This window comes from Elaeis guineensis, chromosome 11 (genome assembly GCF_000442705.2).
Source record: "Elaeis guineensis isolate ETL-2024a chromosome 11, EG11, whole genome shotgun sequence".
NCBI lineage: Eukaryota > Viridiplantae > Streptophyta > Magnoliopsida > Arecales > Arecaceae > Elaeis > Elaeis guineensis.
Window position 1 is genome coordinate 95,068,251 of NC_026003.2, and position 20,540 is coordinate 95,088,790.

At 38.2% G+C, this 20,540-nt stretch overlaps 1 pseudogene; it reads left to right on the forward strand.

The window, feature by feature from the left end:
- Nucleotides 1-5,833: 5,833 nt before the first annotated feature.
- Nucleotides 5,834-9,388, forward strand: LOC105036663 (receptor-like protein EIX2; annotated as a pseudogene).
- Nucleotides 9,389-20,540: the final 11,152 nt, after the last annotated feature.

Consider the following 20,540-nt stretch of genomic DNA (forward strand, 5'->3'; position numbering starts at 1 on the left):
ATTTTATCTTAATATCTATCGATTCAAAATCTAAATATTGAATCTTCTCTTTTATATCTATCATGTTCCTCGTGATCATAACCTAAGTTTAAATATCACTAAAGTCATAATTTCAAATAATTATAATCTTAAGCTTAAATACCACTTAAATCATATTCTCTAATGATCATAACCTAAATTGTAATATCATTCTATTACATCCTTAATGATTATAACCTCAGACTTCTAATATTATCTATCATACTCTATTGATTAAAATCTTAAAGTTTTGATATCACTTATATGACAATCCTTAGTGACCTTAAACCTGAGCTCTAGTACTGTTCTATCATATCCTAATCACTTGTATCATTATCTCTAAATAATCATAACCTAAGCTCTTAAGCTCAGATGCCACTCTGTCACATCCTACTAATCTTATATAAAGTTTTAATATCTCTTATAATCTCTGGTGATCTTAAACTTAAGCTCTGATATTATTCTATCACATCCTAATCATTTATATCGTAATCTCCAATGATCATAACCTAAGCTCTGATACCATTCTGTCACGCCCCGAACCCAACACATGGGTCGGATACGTGATGGCCGCATACTCTTTAGAGTAAGCCCTAAAGAATATGCAAGGCTAAATTAAATCATTACAACCTTATCAACCATAATAATTTATTTCAACAATAATTCATAAAACTTGCATAATTACAATTAACATTCCTTCAATCCTCTGATCAAGTATCAACGGTACTCTATCTATGCATCCGTTCACTCACAAATCCATACCATAGCCAACCATGGACATCTTGTAACTCTGAGAGAAAAAGAAAGATGAAGGGGTGTGAGCTTTACAGTCCAGTAAGAATTCCCATATCACACCAATATAATAATATAATCTGAAAATAAAGATAAGCAATAACACATAAACGCCGATGTTCACTGTCCAGTATACTGTAAATATTTATAATTTATCTATTTTATCAAAAGAGATGCATCATCATATGTTAAATAAGTGAAACAATTTTATTCAACGATTATTTCATGTCTTATCTTTCTATTTTCTTCTATTATCACATCGTCTTTAATCTTTTTCTTTTTGGCTTTGGCTTTGGCTTTGGTTTTGGTTTTGGTTTTGGACTACCAGGATCATGCGATGATCTTTTATTCAGATCGATTTCTGTGATCTTCCTCGGATTGAAATATTCATGATCTTTCTCGGATCAAAGTGGCCATGATCTTTCTCAGATCAAATCATTCATGATCTTTCTCGGATCAGATTCTTCATGATCTTTCTCGGATCATATTCTTCCACATATAAGCCTGTGGGGACTATCCCAGGCATAAGCTCCTGGTAGGCTATTCCCCATGACAAGGCCAGTCCAAACCATATTTCTCTTTCTTTTCATTTTCATGAAATTATAATATTTGACTTCATTAATCAATTCAACTTTTGCAGTGTAATAAATATGTCATACACATAATCATGCCATCAATCACTGATACATATGTATTGATATAGCATACTCATGCTCAAAATCACATAAATAAATAACAGTGTCTCAGATATAACAAATTCATCGATCTCAAATCCAACGATGCAAAATCAATGAGATAAAACCAACGATAAAATAACATATATAATGATGATCATGTACAGGGATTCTTACTTTTACCAGTGACTGATCCAAGCATAGAAATCAATGTTTTATGAATTTTTTTAACAAAATATTCCTCTCGATATCATATGCAGACAATCATCTCTTCATAACCCTGATTAAATATAAAAATCATATATAGAGAAAATTACCGATAATCGATCCTAATAACACACTTCTAGGACCTCTCTCAAGATTAACCAAATTTAGGATTTGTCTATGTATCATGATCCTCCACTGATCCATAAGACTTTTAGAGAGAGAAAATCCATGAAGAGAGAGAAAATTCTAGAGAAAGAAAATAGAGAGAGAAAGTGGAGATAGAAACCTTCGTATCCTTCCGATGAGGCACTCATGATCGAGATCATCAGAGGTCCTATCAGGATGACTCAATATGAATCAAGTGTTACAATTTCGAATAGGATCGGACTGGGATCAGATCTACTGCACGAATTTCGGAGCAATCTCAATTCATCATATTTTTATTTCAAATATATCCTAGGGTCTGTGATGCAATCAAAGAATGAGAAAGACTCTAGAGAGACAAAATCCATAAAAAGAGAAAAAGTCTAGAGAGAGAAAATAAGGAGAGAATCTAAAGAGAGAAACTGGAGAGAGAAGGTAGAGAGAGGAGAGAGAAAAGAGGAAGAAAGGAGAGAGAGGAAAATTCTATCTCTTCTTCTTCTTCTTTTTTCTATTTTTTTTTCTTTTCTTTTCTTTTCTTTTCTTTTCTTTTCCTTTTTCTCTTTTTCCTTTTCTTTTTCTTTTTCTTTTTCTTTTCCTTTTTCCTTTTTCTTTTCTTTTCTTTTCTTCTTCTTCTTCTTCTTTTCTTCTTCTTCCCGTGGCCTCCCTTGGGCCGAAACAGGGGGAAGACCAGAGAGGATTCAGTGGCTCGAGTCTGGCGAAGGCGGCGGCTTCGTTGGAGGTCCAGCAGCGGGTGGAGGCAGCGGTGGAGCAATGGACGGCCGGCAAAATCAAGGAAAAATTCAGAAAATAGGGGATTTCTTTTGCGACTGATTTTCGGCAAAGTCGGTGGCCGGCAGCGAGGCCTCGGGCCAGGGGAGAAAGGGAAGAGGGAGAGGAAGAAGGGGAGGGGCTTACCTCGAGCTCCGGCAGTGTCTCTGTTTCCAATTTTCGGTGAGCACGGGTCTAAGAAAATTGATAAAACGAGAAAGAAAGAGGGAGGAAGAAGAGAGGAGGCCGGGCTCTAGGATCCTTTGGAGGGAGGAGAGAAGGGGATTTATAGAGAATCCTTGGAGTCCTAGAGCTCTTCTCCGATCGGGATTCATCGGAGAAGAAGACTCCCTTCGGGAGTCTCCTTCTGTTTCCCCTCTTTTTTTTTTTTTTTTTTTTTTTTTTTTTTTTTATGGGCCGTGGTTGATTCTGGGCCCAATTTTGGGTCGGGGTGTTACATTAAACTAGATCACTTATCATAGCACAGTGAAAGTTAATGATGTAACAAAAATGTCATGCTAGAATTCTTGTCATAACACGTCAAAATTTAATGATTTTTTTTCTAATTGAGAAATAATAGTTAAAAGAAAATTTAATCATATCAATTCAAAGGTATTGGGCTGCTTTCAAGATTAGTCACCCAATCTTTGTAGTTGGATGGTGCACATCAGAATGCTGCTGTAAATTTCAGATCAAAATAATTAGAGTTGAAATTTGATTAGATATTAGTCGGATATAAAAATTTATATCCATATTTATCTTAAATAGATATAAATATAAATTTAATATGAAAGTATTGATATAAATATGGATATAAGTCAGATAATTAAATTTTATAATCACATAATTAAAGATTTATTAAATGAATAGTAAATCATGTTAATGGTATGCGAATGTGGTTATATATTTCTCTTAAAAGCTCATGAGTAATATAAAATTATAAAGAATTACAAATAGAATTGGATATTTAGATCAATATTCATATCTATTTTTGAATATAGATATGAATATCGATATTAATCGAATGCTCAAATTTCTATCCATATTTGGATAGATTCGGATATAAAAATAGATCCAAACGAATACTGTTCCATCCACTTTCATCTTTAAAAGTTATTTAACAGATAATATTCACTAGAAAAGATCAACAAAAAAATAAAGATATCAACTCGAATAAAGAATTGCAACAGTCCAAACCTGTGGGCCGCACTCTTTAACCCACAAGACTTCCACAAATAGAGAATTTTTTATTATCTTAAGGTGATGAATTTTATTAATGTAAAAATCAAAACTTCTATACATGAACCTTATAGCCCATCTTACTTTTCGTAACTAGTGAGAAAAAATAAATTATAAATCATAAGAAAAGTAAGGGTGGTAATTTATGATCCTATTCATCAATCTGACTCACGAACGATTTACTTTAAGTATGTTTGGATTGGACATAAATGAATTTGGATCATAATGGATCAACCCGTTTAGATCTATTTATTAAATTGTTTTGATTCAAATTTAGACCTTTGATATATTTAATAATTGGATTAGATCATAATCCAATCTGTTTAATCTATTTAAAACTTATTTAATCTGTTTAACCTATTTAAAAATTACTTAACACATTTCTGATTTATTTAACCCTCCATTTAATCTATTTAATCCCTTTAACTCATTTAACTTGACTTGATCTATTTTATAAATGTGTTACGTAGATCGGATTAGGTTACCTATTTAATAAATAGTTCGGATTGAGAGCTGAATTTTTGACCCATTTGATAAATAGGTTAGATTTAGTTGACAAATTCTTGATCTGATCTTTATATCTGATCTGGCCCATATTTTATTCAATCCAACCCAATTGCCACCTATAAAGAAAACAGATTCCATCCAATGACCCTGCAAAACTCCATAAGATGGAATATGTCTTGGAATTATGTAAAAACTAACGCCTCCCTTGCAATCTTCATTTCGACAGGAAACCTCATCCACCCAGTCTTGATTTCTTGATCAATTACAACTACATATGTCGCAAATACCTTGTCATCTCTATCTCTATTTTCTATCTCTTTGATGCTGTAACTTCTGTTTTGCTCTAAATGAATTTCTTTTCAAATTTGATTCATATGCAGATGAAAAGATCACCTTCAAGCAGCCTGGCATGGAGATCATACTTGATTTTGAAAAGACAAACGGCTACTCATATTACTACCACAGAGAAGCTGATGGCTAATTGCTTTGGAATGGACTACCGTTTACTTGACTTTAAAATGGATTAACATTTGACTTGAGAATAGACCATCGTTTACTTGACTTAAAAATAGACAGCCGCTTACTTGACTTGAGAATGGACCATTTATTATTATAGCATAAAATGCTGTTTCGAACTCCGGTGCAAGGAAAGTCTAGTTTCCACTATATATAGATCTGGATACCACAACAAAATTTGAACTTCCTATTTTGTAAATTATCACCTCCAATGCACTAAATCATGATGGTGAAATTCTGGATGAACCTCATGGTTCATGGTGTAATTAATGCAATGCCATCTAAGTTTTCACGTGCAGCACAGCTAAACCATTCCTCGACTAATGATGTACTTAAAATCCCATAAAAAATATTCACCCATCTCCCCCCCCCCACCCCCCTAACTACGACGAATGGGTTGTACTCGTCATCCAAAAGGTAATGACGAATTAGAAAGGTGACATTATGTTGCTATTTATAACACATTGAAAAGTTAACAATCCTTCTACTAATTAAGAGGAAGCTAACCAAGTCCGAAGTAAACCTTTAATTTTACCAAAATAACCATTAAAAAAAAATTAATCTCATATATACCATATCGACATCACAGGCACCAGGCTATGTACGTATGAAAATCACCCTTGGAAGGTATACATCAAAGTTGCTCTTAACTTTCAAACAAACTAATAAATATGAGACACTAGAAAAGAACCAGAAGTAAATTAAGAGATTAGCTCGAATAAAGAATCAAGAATTAAACCTTCTCAGTAATCAGGGAAAGGCAAGTAGTCCGACTCCAAGGGTCCAAGAAAAAAACAAATCCGGCACAACTCACCACAACATCCACACAAGTCAAGCACCCGCTCAAGTGTCCAAATCACCACAATTCCATAAGATGGAATATACTTTGGAATCACTTGACATATAAAAAATGGAGCATGCAAGTGATGAGAAGCCACCTCTCATAGCTTTTCCTCCCTTCTTTCCATCTCTTTGGAGTGGTGTGAGGTTCTGCTCATATGGCTGTTTGTAGTAGTTGGCGTTCAAATGCATCCAGACTTCTTATGCATGTCATGTTGATCGTGCTCTTCCTCTTTTGTCTCTGCCTTGGTGGCAGAGATGGTTCCATGGTGGAGGGGAGCTGCATAGAGAATGAAAGGAGAGCTCTACTTTCCATCAAAGAAGACATGTACGATCCTGACCAGTGGCTCTCCTCTTGGAAGGACCATGACTACTGCGGATGGAGTGGAGTGGGCTGCAACAATATCACGGGCCATGTGGTAAAACTCGATCTCAGATATCCATATGACTTAGATGTCCAATATGAAACTATGAAATTTTCAGGTCCAAGTAAGGTGAATCCTTCTTTGCTTGACTTGATGCATTTGAAGTATCTGGATTTGAGCTTGAACAATTTTTCTGGAGCTCCCATTCCTAAATTCATTGGCTCCCTTGTGCATTTAGAATATCTCAACCTCTCCAATGCCAAGTTCAGTGGATCGATTCCACCTGAGCTTGGAAACCTCTCGTGCTTGCACTTCCTCGACATTAGTTGGAATGGTTATTATTTTTATGATTCTAGATGGAGCTCCTTACGTGTTGATAGCCTTCGTTGGCTCTCCAACATCCCTTCTTTGCACTCACTTGACTTGAGCGGCGTCAACCTCTCAAAGGCAGCCAACTGGCTTCACGAGATTAACATGCTCCCTTCTCTATTAGATTTGTGTTTGTCCTGTACTGACCTTCCTGTTGCGTCTGCTTCTATATTACATGTTAACCTCACATCTCTCACCATGCTTGATCTTTTTGGGAATTACCATCTCAATGCTACCATACCATGTTGGCTGTTCAATATCAGCAGTCTCATGCATCTAGATCTTTATGGATGTGGTTTATCTGATAGGCTACTATTTGCTACAGGGGATTTACATAACTTGAAATTCTTAGATTTATTTGATAATCAAATTACCAGAGAAATTTCCTCCAACTTAGCAAACCTCAGCCATCTGGAACATTTGGATTTGTCTTGGAACAAAATTAGTGGACAGACATGGAGAAGCATCGAGAACCTCCACAACTTTGTGGAATTGGATTTGTCTTATAATCAAATTACTAGAGATTTCTTCCAAAACTTGAGAAACCTCAGCCATTTGGAACATCTACATATGGCTTCAAACAAAATTTGTGGAGAGATACCGAAAAGCATCAAGAACCTCCGCAACTTAGTAGAATTAGATTTGTCATACAATATAAATATAAGTGGAGAGATACCAGAATTCATTGGGAATCTAATTCACCTACAGGTGCTACATTTATCAGGCAATGAGATCAGCAGTGAGATACCAAAAATCATTGGGAATCTCATCCACCTACAAACTCTAGATCTATCATCTAACAAGATCAGTGGAGAGAAACCACATGCCTTTGACAAGCTTCATAGCCTACATTATTTGGCATTAGCATCAAACCGTATAACCAGAAAGATACCGAGATTTATAGGAAATCTGTGTAAGTTGAATGGGCTAGATATATCTGATAACAGTATTACTGGTGAGCTTGTAAATACAATAGAAAGTTGGTCTAAGTGTACAGAAAATAGACCAGATGGGAGAAGATCTCTACAAGGCTTAACATCACTTAATGTGGGTTACAATAACTTGAGTGGAACAATCCCACAAACTCTTCAGCTATCTGCATTGCAAGAGTTGGTTCTCGCTTCAAATTCCTTTACAGATCATTTGACCGAAGCCCACTTTGCCAACCTTACAAGATTAGACTACTTGGATCTATCTTACAACTCATTTCAGGTGAGTCAGCATTGGGTTCCTCCTTTTAATGCTTCATCAATTGTTATGTGCTCTTGTCATTTGGGACCAAAATTTCCAACTTGGCTTCGAACACAGACAAATTTAGAAGAATTATGGCTCAGTGAAAACAACATTTCAGATGGCTTTCCTGCATGGTTTTGGGATCTAAGTTATATGCGTTATCTGAATGTGTCCCGTAATAGCATGACAAGATGGCTACCAACTTCTTTGGGAGGCCAACAATATGAGTTCTTTGATGTGAGTTCCAACAACTTTCATGGTCCAATTCCTGAATTAAATACTTCTTATCTATACACCATGATATTATCCAACAACTCATTTTCTGGGCCTATTCCCTTGAGCTTTGCCAAAGCTGTGAAGAATCTTAGATACTTTATTTTGTCCCGTAACCATATTAATGGTAGCATCCCTTAATTCCTATGCAATCTATCTTCATTAGAAATTCTTGATCTCTCTAACAATAACTTGTCTGGTGGCATCCGGCTGTTCTGTAATGGTTTGGATTCATTGGAAGTGCTCGATCTATCTAACAACGAGCTGTTTGGAGAACTTCATCACTATTCGTACAGACCACCATGTGGAACAATTGATTCCAAAGAGGACAACAAGTTAGAGCATTCTTTCGACTCAGTGGCATGTCCTGTTGAGCTCCAATCACTTCATCTAAGAAATAATAGGCTCTCTGGAAAACTGCCTTCATGGCTAAAATATTGCAGACGATTGGTTGTTCTTGATCTTAGTGAAAATAGATTCTCAAACAACCTACCAATATGGATTGGAGAAAGCCTCAGATCACTGAGTGTTCTTTCTCTGAGGTCAAATTTCTTCAACGGTAGTATTCCAGCGCAACTATCATATCTTACTTCTCTACAAGTTTTGGACCTCGCTTGCAATAATTTTTCAGGTGCTTTGCCTCCATCGTTTGGAAATTTAAATGCAATGAAGAGGACACGGAATGCAGAAAAACCAATGCTTACAGACTTCCATGCGTACTATACAGAGGGCTTAGTAATGACCACAAAAGGAATAGAAATTGAGTATACCAATGTGCTGTCATTTGTGATGAGCATAGATCTCTCATGCAACAATCTTTCTGGGACGATTCCAATAGAACTGATAAATCTCCATGGACTGCGTTTCTTGAATCTCTCTAATAATCACTTCACAGGAAAGATTCCGAAAAATATTGGTGCCTTGACACAGTTAGAATCACTTGATCTGTCGGTGAACAATCTCTCAGGCATGATTCCCTCAACTATTTCCTCCATGTATTATTTGAATCACTTGAACTTGTCCAACAATAACTTATCAGGAAAAATTCCATGGGGAAACCAATTACAGACATTCTGTGATCCCTCCATTTTTAGTGGCAATCCTGATCTTCATGGATGGCCTTTTCCATGGTGCTTTAATGGTGCCCCTTCTAAAAGTCCATTTCAAAACAGAGGACAAGAGGAGGAACATAGAAATGGTGATGAGTCTGAAATGATATGGTTTCAAGCTTGCTCTGCACTGGGTTTTGTTATGGGGCTCTTGGGGTTCATCTATGTGCTCATGATCAAACAAGCTATAAGGATTGCTTATTTCCATGTGATTGACATAACGTACGATTACGTCTATGTGCAATTAGCAATGAGATTTGCCAAATTGAAGTCCATCTTTATGCAAAATAGAACAAAGATGCTTGGAAACCAGGATGCAAAGATTCTGAAATGACATGGCTTTATGCTAGCTCTGCATTAGGATTTTTAGTAGGGTTCTGTGTTCATCCTTTTTAAACATGTCCGTGTTAGAAAGTGGGCATGCAGCTTTGCTTTTACCTTTTCTTTTTTCTTGGTGGGAGATGTGTGTCTGGCTCCCTATGTATACATGCAAGTATGGGTCTGTTATGCTACTACCTTTGTTTACCATGTTTAAGTATAGGCATATATATATTCATAGATAAGTTATCAAATTCTAAAAGTGCAAACCATTTAGACTCCATCTTATCAAGAGAAAAAAAATCCTTTCACAAATGTGGAGAGATAATTACTAGCTAATTTGTCAGTTTCTTTAAAACACGAGTTTCATTAATAATATTTATCTAGGCATTAGGCATAGCTACAATTGATAATGAAGATAAATGTTTTGAGACCCATATTGCACTGAAGGTTAAGAGTTTAGACCATTGAAATAGCAGTATATGTATTAACAGAACCAAATGTTTTAAAGTATTTTATCACTCTTGAACCATAGATGTGAAGATGTTCAATTTTGTGGAATAATTTTTCATGTTTAAGAGATGCAACTTAAGGAATATAAATGCTTGTTCTTTATGTGTAATACATTACCATAGCTGACAAGCATCATGTTCATAAATATTTATTAGCGAAACTGACTGCTGAAATTCTATGATCCCTCCATCTATAGTCTTGATCATGATCTTTATGGATGGCTGCTGCCATGATGCATTAATGATACCCCTTCTAAATCTCCCTTTGGAACAAGAGCTAAAGAAGTGGAACCTAGAAATAGAACATCAAAATCATAGATGCTAGCTACGATGTCCTATTGTGGGGATCCAGGGATTTATCTATGCACTCATGCTGAAACATATTGTTAGGATTGATCACTTTATCTCTATGCAATTGGCAATGAGATTTGCCAAATTGAAGCCCATCTTGATGAACGGATTGAAGCCAAGGATAAGGCCAAGAATTAATGTTTTCTCATTAAAAAAAAAAAAACCACAAACAAAAGGCCTAGCATTCATGGAGATTGTACCATATTTTAATTTGAAATGGTTATTCTCATTTTTTTTGAATGGGGGGATGTTATTGCAATAACCTTCTAAAGAGTTACCCATGTATGCACATAATCAAGAACCCAAAAGTACAATATTGGGAAACTTGCTTTGCCTATTGATTTGTTTTGATATTTTGTTCTTGTTGTTGCCCATAAGTGATCCCTCATAGTTTCTTTTTTAGATATTCCTTGCATTTAGATTTGTACCAATACATTGGTGGAGCCCTCTAGACCTCCTATGCCAACATGGATGGATTTAAAAAAAATAATAAGAATCACAAACATTTACACCCATGCATATGGGCAACATAAGAAACCATATTGCCATGTAAAAGGATGTGGATCAGCCAATGACCGAAAAACAAGAGGTAAGGGGCGAATCCCCTGTTTTTCTGATTTTCTCTAAGTTTTTCGTCGGTTGAACCTCGCTGCCTGCCTCCTCTTGCTCTGTCGCCATCGACCAGACACCGCCACCCCTCGTCGGAGCTTGAGCCACCAAGCCTCCCTCTGGTCCTTCCCCTGTTCGGCCAAGGAAGAGGAAAGGAAGAAGAAAATGGGAAAAGTAAGAAAAAAAAGAAGAAGAAAAGAAAAGAAAAGAAAAGAAAAGAAAAGAAAAAAAAATAGAAAAAAAAAAGAAAGAGAGAATTTTCTCTCTCCCCTCTCTCTCTTTCCTCTCTCTCCTCTCTCTACTTTCTCTCTCCATTTTCTCTCTCTAATTTTTCTCTCTAGACATTTTTCTCTCTTTATGAATTTTGTCTCTCTATGGTCTTTCTCTCTCTCTCTCTGATTGCATCACAGACTCTAGGATAAACTTGAGATAAAAATATGATGACCTGAGATTGCTCCAAAATTCGTGCAGTAGATTGAATCTCGATTCGGTCCTTATTCAAAATTGATAACATCAATCATGGTTAATTCATATTAAGTCATCCTGATAGGACCTCTGATGATCTTAATCATGATTGCCTCATTTGGAGGGTACAAAGATTCTCTCTCCACTTTCTCTCTCTAAAATTTTCTCTCTCTTCATGAATTTTCTCTCTTTAGAAGTCTTGTGGACCAATGGAGGGTCTAGATACTTAGACAAATCTCGATTTTGGGTAATCTTAGGAGAAGTCTTAGATTTGTGTTATTAGGATCGATTATCGATTTTTATATTTGATCAAGGTCATGAAGAGATACGACTGTTTGCATAAGATGTCGTATGGAATATCTTGTTTTCAAAATTCATAAATCAAAGAAGATCATTGATTTCTATGCTTGGATTAGTCACCGGTAAAGGTAAGAATCCCTGTACATGATCACTATTTTATATACTATTTTACCGTTGATCTTGCATCATTGGTTTTGCATCGTTGGATTTGAAATCGATGAATTTGCTATATCCGAGACACCATTATTTGCTTATATGATTTTGAGCATGAGTATGTTATGTCAATATATATGTATGAGAGATTGATGGCATGATTATATGGATATGACATATCTAAATTGATCATAATATAAGTCGGAATTGATTTGATGAAATCAACATATAATGATTAAATGAAAAAGAGAGATATGGTATGGACTAGCCTTGTCATGTGGAACAGCCTGCCAGGAGCTTATGCTTGGGACAGCCTGCTAGGAGCTTATGCCTGAGACAGCCCCCACTGGCTTATAGGTGGATGAGTCGGCCAGGAGCTCATGTCTGGGATAGTCTGCCAGGAGCTTATGCCTGGGACAGCCTCTCACGGACTTTCATACGTGGGACAGCCGACCAGGAGCTCATTCTGGGACAGCCTTGATAGGCTTTTAAGTAAAAATTGATTCGGATGATAGCTGAGGTATAGACTTGGTTAGTCCAGAGCTAGAAAGAAAAGGTTAAAAATCATGTAATTATGAAAAGAGAAATGAAAGATAAGACATGAAACAATTGTTGAACAAAAGTATTTCACCTGTTAACATATGATGATGCATCAATTTTAACAAGACAGAAAATTTATGGATGTTTGTAGTATTCTGAATATTGAACATGAGATTTTATATTTTATTGCTTATCTTTATTTTCAGATTATATTACCATATCAGTGTGATATGAAAATTCTTACTGGACTATAAAGCTCACACCGCTTCATCTTTCTTTTTCTTTTCAGAGTTATAGGATGCTCATGGTTGGCTATGGTATGGATTTGCGAGTGAGCGGATGCATAAATAGAGTGTCATGATACCTGATCAGAGGATTGAAAGAATTTAATTTGTAATTATGTAAATTTTACTAGTTATTATTGAAATTAGATATTATGGATGTTGAGGTTGTAATGAATTATTTTTGGCCTTACATATTCTTTAGGGCTTGCTCTAAGGAGTGTGCGGCTATCACGTATCCAACCCGGGTGTTGGGTTCAGGGTGTGACAAAAATGCCATTGAGAATGGTGTTTTTAAAAACATCATCCAGGGTGGCGTTTCTAAAAATGCCATGCAAAATGGCGTTTCTAAAAATACCATCCTGGATGGTTTTTTTTTTTTTTTTTTTGTGATAGGTGTTTAGGTAGGCGATGACTAGGACAGAAAAAAGGCCATTTCAAATGGTGGTTTTTTTTAAAAAAATATCATTTGAAATGGCATTTTATGAGATTTGCATCATCTCAATAAATAAGTTGATATATGTATTAAATTGATAAAAAAAATTTAAATGAGATTAGTACGATAAAAAAACTCCAACATTTTATCCTTTCATTATCAATAATTTTTTATCAAAGATGGAGATCTCAACAAAAGCAACAGCCTGAAAACTTTGACTGCCATGCCACTTGTACGCCCTACTGCTCCAAATGTTCGACCACTACATTGCATTTGATGGTCAAATATTTTAATTGTACATAAAGACAAACATACTAAAATACTTCTAAAGCAGTGATCATTTAGCTAGCATTGATGTCTTGGCCACCTCCAATGTAATGAGCTCCTCACTTCACTATGAACTTGATAAGACATGCCCGAGCATAAATTCTTCAAGAGTAGTGGCACTGTAGCAATTTTGAACTTGACCCAAAAGATGTATCAAGAAAACTAGACCTAGAAGAGTGCCTACAAGAGAAGCCCAGTCCATGATGCCAATGATATGAAGTCCATTCCATCAACTCTCACTTCAAAGTGTAATTTTTGTTCTTTGCTTTTAGTTATTCTTCCTCGATTAAAAGTCATTTTGGTTGTTGTCAAGTTGCCATAAATTGTATTAATTAATAGCTAAAGAGACTGTTAGGATTTGACACCTCAAGATTCGATCCACATTGAGCCCATAGCGAGGTCCGCGGCAAAAAATGGAGTCCAACGAGACCAAAATCACCCCAAACGGAGCTTGGACGGAAGAGATACGAGCTTTTAAAATTGGCATGAGACCAGAGATGGCGGAGGACCGTCGGCGACCGGCGGAGCGGTGGCGGCGCGGTCGCAGGCGGCGGAGCGCGGCCTAGGCGGGCACGCAGCCCAGGTGGGCATGCGGCCCAGCCCATGTACGGGCCCACGAGGCACGGCCCGGGCCCAGGTACCCGACGCAGGCGCGGCCTAGGCCCGTGCACGCGGGCCGGCCCAGGCCCAGGCACCATTGGGTCTGGTTTTCCCGGTCCACTATGGACCAGGCGGTCCACGACTGGGTCTGTGGACCGCCTAAGCATTTTCCAGGCATTTCTTGTGGTCTACGGCACTATTTCATGGATCTGAGCGCGATCGGACGGCATGGGTGGCTCCCGGTCTTGATCCAATGGCTTGGGACTTGATTTGGGTTGATTAAGGAGTCTTAAACCTAATCTAAGTGGGTTTAAGCCTTATAAAAGACTGTGAACGTGAATAGGGTGTGTGGTCTGCTGTTTTGCCGTAGGATGCGCAGTACAGAGCCCGCAGAGAGAAGAAAAAAGGGTGCGTCACTGAGAAAGAAGGAGCATGAGGCTCCTGGACAGCGGATGCCAGGCACTTCAGGGGTTCAAGGGGGCCTTCTAAGAGAGAGAGCTTTTGTGAGGGAGAATTTCTAGTGAGAGAGAATTGGGTGTACAAGGGTTGAGGGTGAGGTCTTCTTTTGTAAAATTTCTTTTTCATAGTGAAGTTTGCATGCCCCGTGGAGGCGAGCCCTTTTGTGGCTGATCCACATATTTTGATTGTTTTTGTTTTATTTCTTCTTTCTTTCTGCTGCATCGTGTGGTACTGAAAAGGTCCTGAGAGGTGGTATCCTGGCCAGACATCGACCCAACAAGTAGTATTAGAGCGAGGCAGTATAAGGACGTAGATTACAGCGGTGGTGAGCAAGACTGAAGATGGAGAAAGTAGAACAATCAAGATGGAGATCAATAAATTTGATAGTAAGAGCAATTTCTCCTTGTGGCAGATAAGGGTGAAGGATGTGCTCATCCAACAGGGGTTGATCGATGCTCTCTTGTGCGATGAGAAGCTAACCACCATGGAGGTGTATGATTGAAAACGGCTATAGATGTAGGCGATGAGTACCATCCGTATGTATCTAACGGATGAGGTGGTGATTCATGTGCTGAGCGAGACTTCTCCGACAGTGCTATGGTCGAAGCTCGAGGAATTATACATGACGAAGTCTCTCACCAACACTCTTTTCCTCTGGAGACAGTTCTACCAGCTGTGAATAACTGAGGGACAAAGCATGCAGGAGCACCTAAGCCACTTTCAGAAAATCCTCATCGACCTCCTCAGCATTGGTGAGAATGTTGAGGAGAAGACCAGGGTACTGGTTTTGCTAGCATCATTTTCCCCTTCGTACGAGTCCTTGGTGACTGCTCTTCTAGTAGGAAAGAGCACCATCAAGATAGACGAAGTCACCGTGGCGATACTCCAGAATGAGGTTCTTAGGAGGGAGAACCCAGCTTCGAACTCAGGTGGCGGTAGCTCAGCTTTGGTGGCTTTTGGAGGAGCAGGAGGCGGTAGATGGAGCGACAAGAGATCGCAACGAGGGCGGTCCAAGTCCAGGAGGGACTTGAGCAAAATCAGGTGTTACCGGTGTAAGGAGTTGGGGCATCTAGCCAGAGATTGCCCTCAACTCAAAAATCGGACGGTGGCTGCTGTAGCGACGGCCGACAACGATTCAGATGGAGATGTCATGGAGATATCTGATGAGGTATCTACTTCTTTCCAGCAGTGGATATTAGATTCTGCATGCCCTGATCATGTATGTTGCAGAGAGGAGCAGTTTGACTCCCTAAAGAACAGTGAGGGCACTGTATATCTGTCAGATGGATCGAGTTATGCGATCAGAAGCATTGGGATGGTTAGCTGGAGAACACATGATGGTGTAGTGAGGAGATTGGGAGAGGTCCGATACATATCCAATTTCAGACGGAATCTTATTTCACTTATCAGATTGGATTCGAGAGGCTACAGGACGATAGCTGATGGAGGAATCCTGAGAGTGCTATGCGGCGATAGGATTGTGCTGGAGGGGAAGAAGAGGAGCAGAGGACATTATTACCTGACAGGGAGCCCATTAGGAAGAACAAGGATAAATTTTATTATTCTGATGTCCCATAGCCCATTCTAAATATCTCTAAATTACTATACTGTTTGTGGAGGTTCATGTGAGTTCAGATTGACACTAGAGGCCATCCGAGGAGAAGAATAAAATTTTTCGAATATCAGCAACCAGATATAGCACATTTGCAAAAGAAAAACACCAATGCAAATTGACCAGGAGCCCTGCAAATGTGCATTTGTACGAGGGACTTGAATTTTTATTGGTACTGCATTAGCTTAAAAATTTTAAAGAATTATATACTAAGATTTTCAGATTACGACTATTTGTAAGATGTCAAGATCAGCTATGTTCTTGGTTTGTACTATTGCATAACAATTAATCACAATCAGGTTTTAATTCTTTGATCTATCTATGTCATTATTGTATCTTGCCTTTTCAGTCTCCAACTTCTCACTTAGCATTGATTCATTACAGCTGAAATTTGCCCTATCCAACAAAGGTCATGTGATACTTATCTATTATGTTCCCATGAAAGTCTGATCCATTTGGTACTTGCTTTGACCATCAGTTGGATTGTCGAGATGAGGTATAAATAAAATCCTAGTCATTCTTGATTGCTATCACTTGATTATTAGGACAACTGATATCTTAGGATTTATGTGAGCAAAACCCTTGAGAAAAATAATAGCTAAAAGTAAAATACTTTGATTAAATAGATGTGCTGATGTCAATCATCTCTCATCGGAACATTTATGTGCAAAAGTAGGTAGGCACCTATGTTGCACGTGTTTTATTGCAACCACTATTTGAGATAATATAATTATAACATAAGCATAAAAATACTAATTTTCAATAAAATTATAATTCTAAAATTTATATAAAATAAGTTGTACAGTCTGCAATTGTTAATATATTATGTATTCTTGCTGAGAGTAATCAGCCATTACATTGTAAACCAAACTCAAATTTCCTTTTCTTTTTTTTTTTTGAATGAAAAAATTGTAAACCAAACTCATGTCTCAATTTGTTAAAATGAACAACCCATAGTTTGCTAAAAACGTGCAAGCACCTCCTTATCCTATTCTACCAAAAAAAAAAAGGTACCGCCTTATCCTTCATTTGGTTCATCAATATTTTGATTAATTTGACAACAGAACTGAATAGTTGCCCAACATCTAGATCATTTAAGCAAGTATAAACTTACTAGAGATGTTAGGCATCCAATTATTGTTGGAACATTGTAAACAATGCTATAAGTCGGTCAGGAAAATCGTCATACCATAAAAATTTTGATCTCCAGCAAAATTAGCCTTGGATTTGTAAACGCATATTAATGCTGACCTTGACAATTACATCTCCTCCTGCAAGAGTTTCTGAATGGTAAAAGGTTACTCCAATGGTTACAAACAAGACCCACACATATATGGAAAAAAAAACAAACATATCAACAACTCTAGAGAAGGGAGACCAGTATCCATCTGCCTTGAACGGTATTCCTCAATCCTTAATTCCTTAAAAAAGTTCACTCGGCTGTGGATTGCTTGGGCTCGACCCAATTCTGACACAAAGCCCTTCAGGCCAGGCCCAAAGCCCAAGACGGGTCCATTATCTTCCCCCACTGTTGCATCTTTGGACAACTCTAGAATACGCAACCAAGTAGGTCCTCCGCAGTCACAGGACCAAATTAATCTTTCAAACGTTTGACAAAGTTACATTTTATTGTATCTCTCAACTCTCCCATAGGAATAACCAAGATATTTTACTGGTAAGCAACATGACACCTTCATATTGTTTAAAGTTGAATAAACTGAAGTACCAAACACTCCTTTTTAAAAATTTATGCTGGCATTTAAGTGGTAATATGGAATCATAAACATAAACTAGCATATATAGAGAGAGATTTCCCTTGCAAGCTTCATTTCACCTGAAAATCTTGCGCACCCATACCTTGATCCCTCACCCCAACATATGCGCAAATACTTCTTGTCGTGTATCTCAGGACAAAGTTCATGTCCCATCGTTTACTTGAGAAAATTTAATTAATAGAATATAAATGAAATTCCATTTCAAATTGCATTCTGCTATATGGCATGGATTTTCATATGACTACTCATATGAGATATTTCCATGCGTGGTTCCTTGACTTGTGAAATTAGTAGCCGATATGACTACCACAAGAAACAGCTAATGGCTGATGGCTTGACTTGAGAATGAATCACCGTTTTCTTTGGCTTGAGAATGGATTATCATCTACTTGACCTGAGAATGGACTACCATTTACTTGAGAATGGATTACCGTTTACTTGATTTGATAAATGGATTATAAATCTACCTGACTTGAGAATAGACTACCGTTTACTTGACTTGAGAATGGACTATCATTACTTTGACTCGAGAATGGACCATTTACGCTGCATAAAATTTGCACAGTTTAGATTTATTCTGCAGTGAAAGTCTATTACAAATTCCAGTGATTAGAACCATCCAATCAATCTTCTATTCTGGTGCTTAAGATGAGAATACAACTAAGATCTCAAGTGACTTCCTCTGTACTGCCATAGATGATGGGATAAAATCATGGTAATATGTAGGCAGTAATCTGGTCTATACATAAGAATTATCCAAAACTGCAAGTCTTATAAAGTTAGTGTAAAACAAAAATCTTAAGGAATGAGTATGTTGGGACAATTCAACCGACCCCCAATTTTGACTCTAAATCGGTCTCATAAGCACAAAGCGCCGACTAACAGTCAATTAACCGACTAACAGTCGGCTATCCTCAGCCATCAACAGACAACTACAACAACTCAGTCAATCTCCGACTGAAGACCATCGGTATAACAAAGTTAGATCATTCAGATCTCTACGACTACCGACATATGGTCTACCGACATATGATCGACCGACTATTATGACTGACGTATGGTCGGCTTACCTAAAACTGGCAGTGCAGAAAGTGCATAATGGCCAGAATGTGATCAATGATGGATATAATCGCCCATCCCACGATCACATAATGCCGAAACTTGCGGGACTCATGTGTCTAATCGTTACAAGCGATTATCAATTACTCATCTATAAAAGGAAGTAAATGAACGGCATCTGGTAAGATAATACTGAGCTGAAACTCTATCATTTTGAATTCTTTATTTGCTGTTCACTACTCTCTACTGATTTAAGTATCGGAGGGTCCCTATCGGACATAATTCTGATCAGTGTGGACTTCATTTTACAGGTGCTCTTCACCGGCGACAAGCATAACTAGAGATTGGCCACAACAGATTGGCACGTCAGGTAGGGAAAAAGGACACGAGCAACCATAGCTAAAATCAGAGCTCAACAATCAACAAGATCTACGAGATGGTCTTTTCGATGGAAAGATATTCTCCCCCACCTCTAGTGGCAGAGCTCAGCTCTCCGCATCCGGTAGTCACTATGGACGTGCAAATTGCTGTACTTATACAACAGATGAAGGTATTAACGAAGGCAGTTCATAGCCTCCAGCAGTAACAAACACAACAGCAGTAGCAACCATCAGTGGATGAGCCTGTGGCTCATTCAGTGCCGTCTAGGCATAGCCGTCATCCTCCACGACGCTCACCTTCCTCATCTCCAGAGCACCAACCATCTTGACACTCTCACAAAGACGAGCAATTGCATTCTCGGCACTCCCATTATGTTGCTCATCACTCACGGCATTCTCCTTCTCCTTTCCATGTACATAGTATCAGGAAGGGAAAAAGACCGCATACACCTTCTGCTTCTCCATCTTCAAGCTCTTCAGGGGATGCTACCCCTAGATTTTTCCAGCAATGGCAGCTCGATGACTACAAGTGAAAGTTCAAAGAGATCGATCGCTAACTTGTCCGACTTCAGATGGAAGGTTGAAAGTCATCTAATGACTATGACTTCCACACTGTCCAACCTCTCTCCCAGTGCATCCTGAACGAGTCGATTCCATCTCAATTCAAGCTGCCGTAGATGGAGCCATACGATGGCTCCACTAATCAATTGATCATCTGGAGAGCTATAAGACTCTCATGATGATTCAGGGGCATCCGATGCCCTCTTATGCATCGGCTTCTCAGTGACTATTCGGAAGGTTGCTCGAGCCTGATATTTTGAGCTTTAGTTGGAGAGCATAAACTCCTTTGAGCAGCTTGAGCATTCTTTCATGGCCCATTTCAACACAAGTCGAAAGATGCTATGGACATCAGACAGTCTCTTTTCCATCAAGCAGGGTGAGATAGAGACGTTGAGAGACTTCGTGGCCCATTTCAATACGGCCACACTCGAGGTCAAAGACCTCAATGAAGATATGGCCATATCGGCCATAAAGAGGAGTTTGAGGGGATCCAGATTCACCTATATTCTCTAGACAAGACTCTCCTCCAGATCTATGCTGAACTCTTAGAGCGTGCATACAAGTACATTCGCATAGATGAGAGTGCTTCTGACCGATGCCAAATAGAAGAAAAAGGTCAGAAAAAGAAGTAGAAGAAAAGTGGAGCTCCGATCGAATCAAGTCGGCCTACTACCAATAAGCGAGCTTCACCATGATGATGGTCCGAAGCCGAACAGCTATCACAGATATGACTCCTGTACTCCTCTTT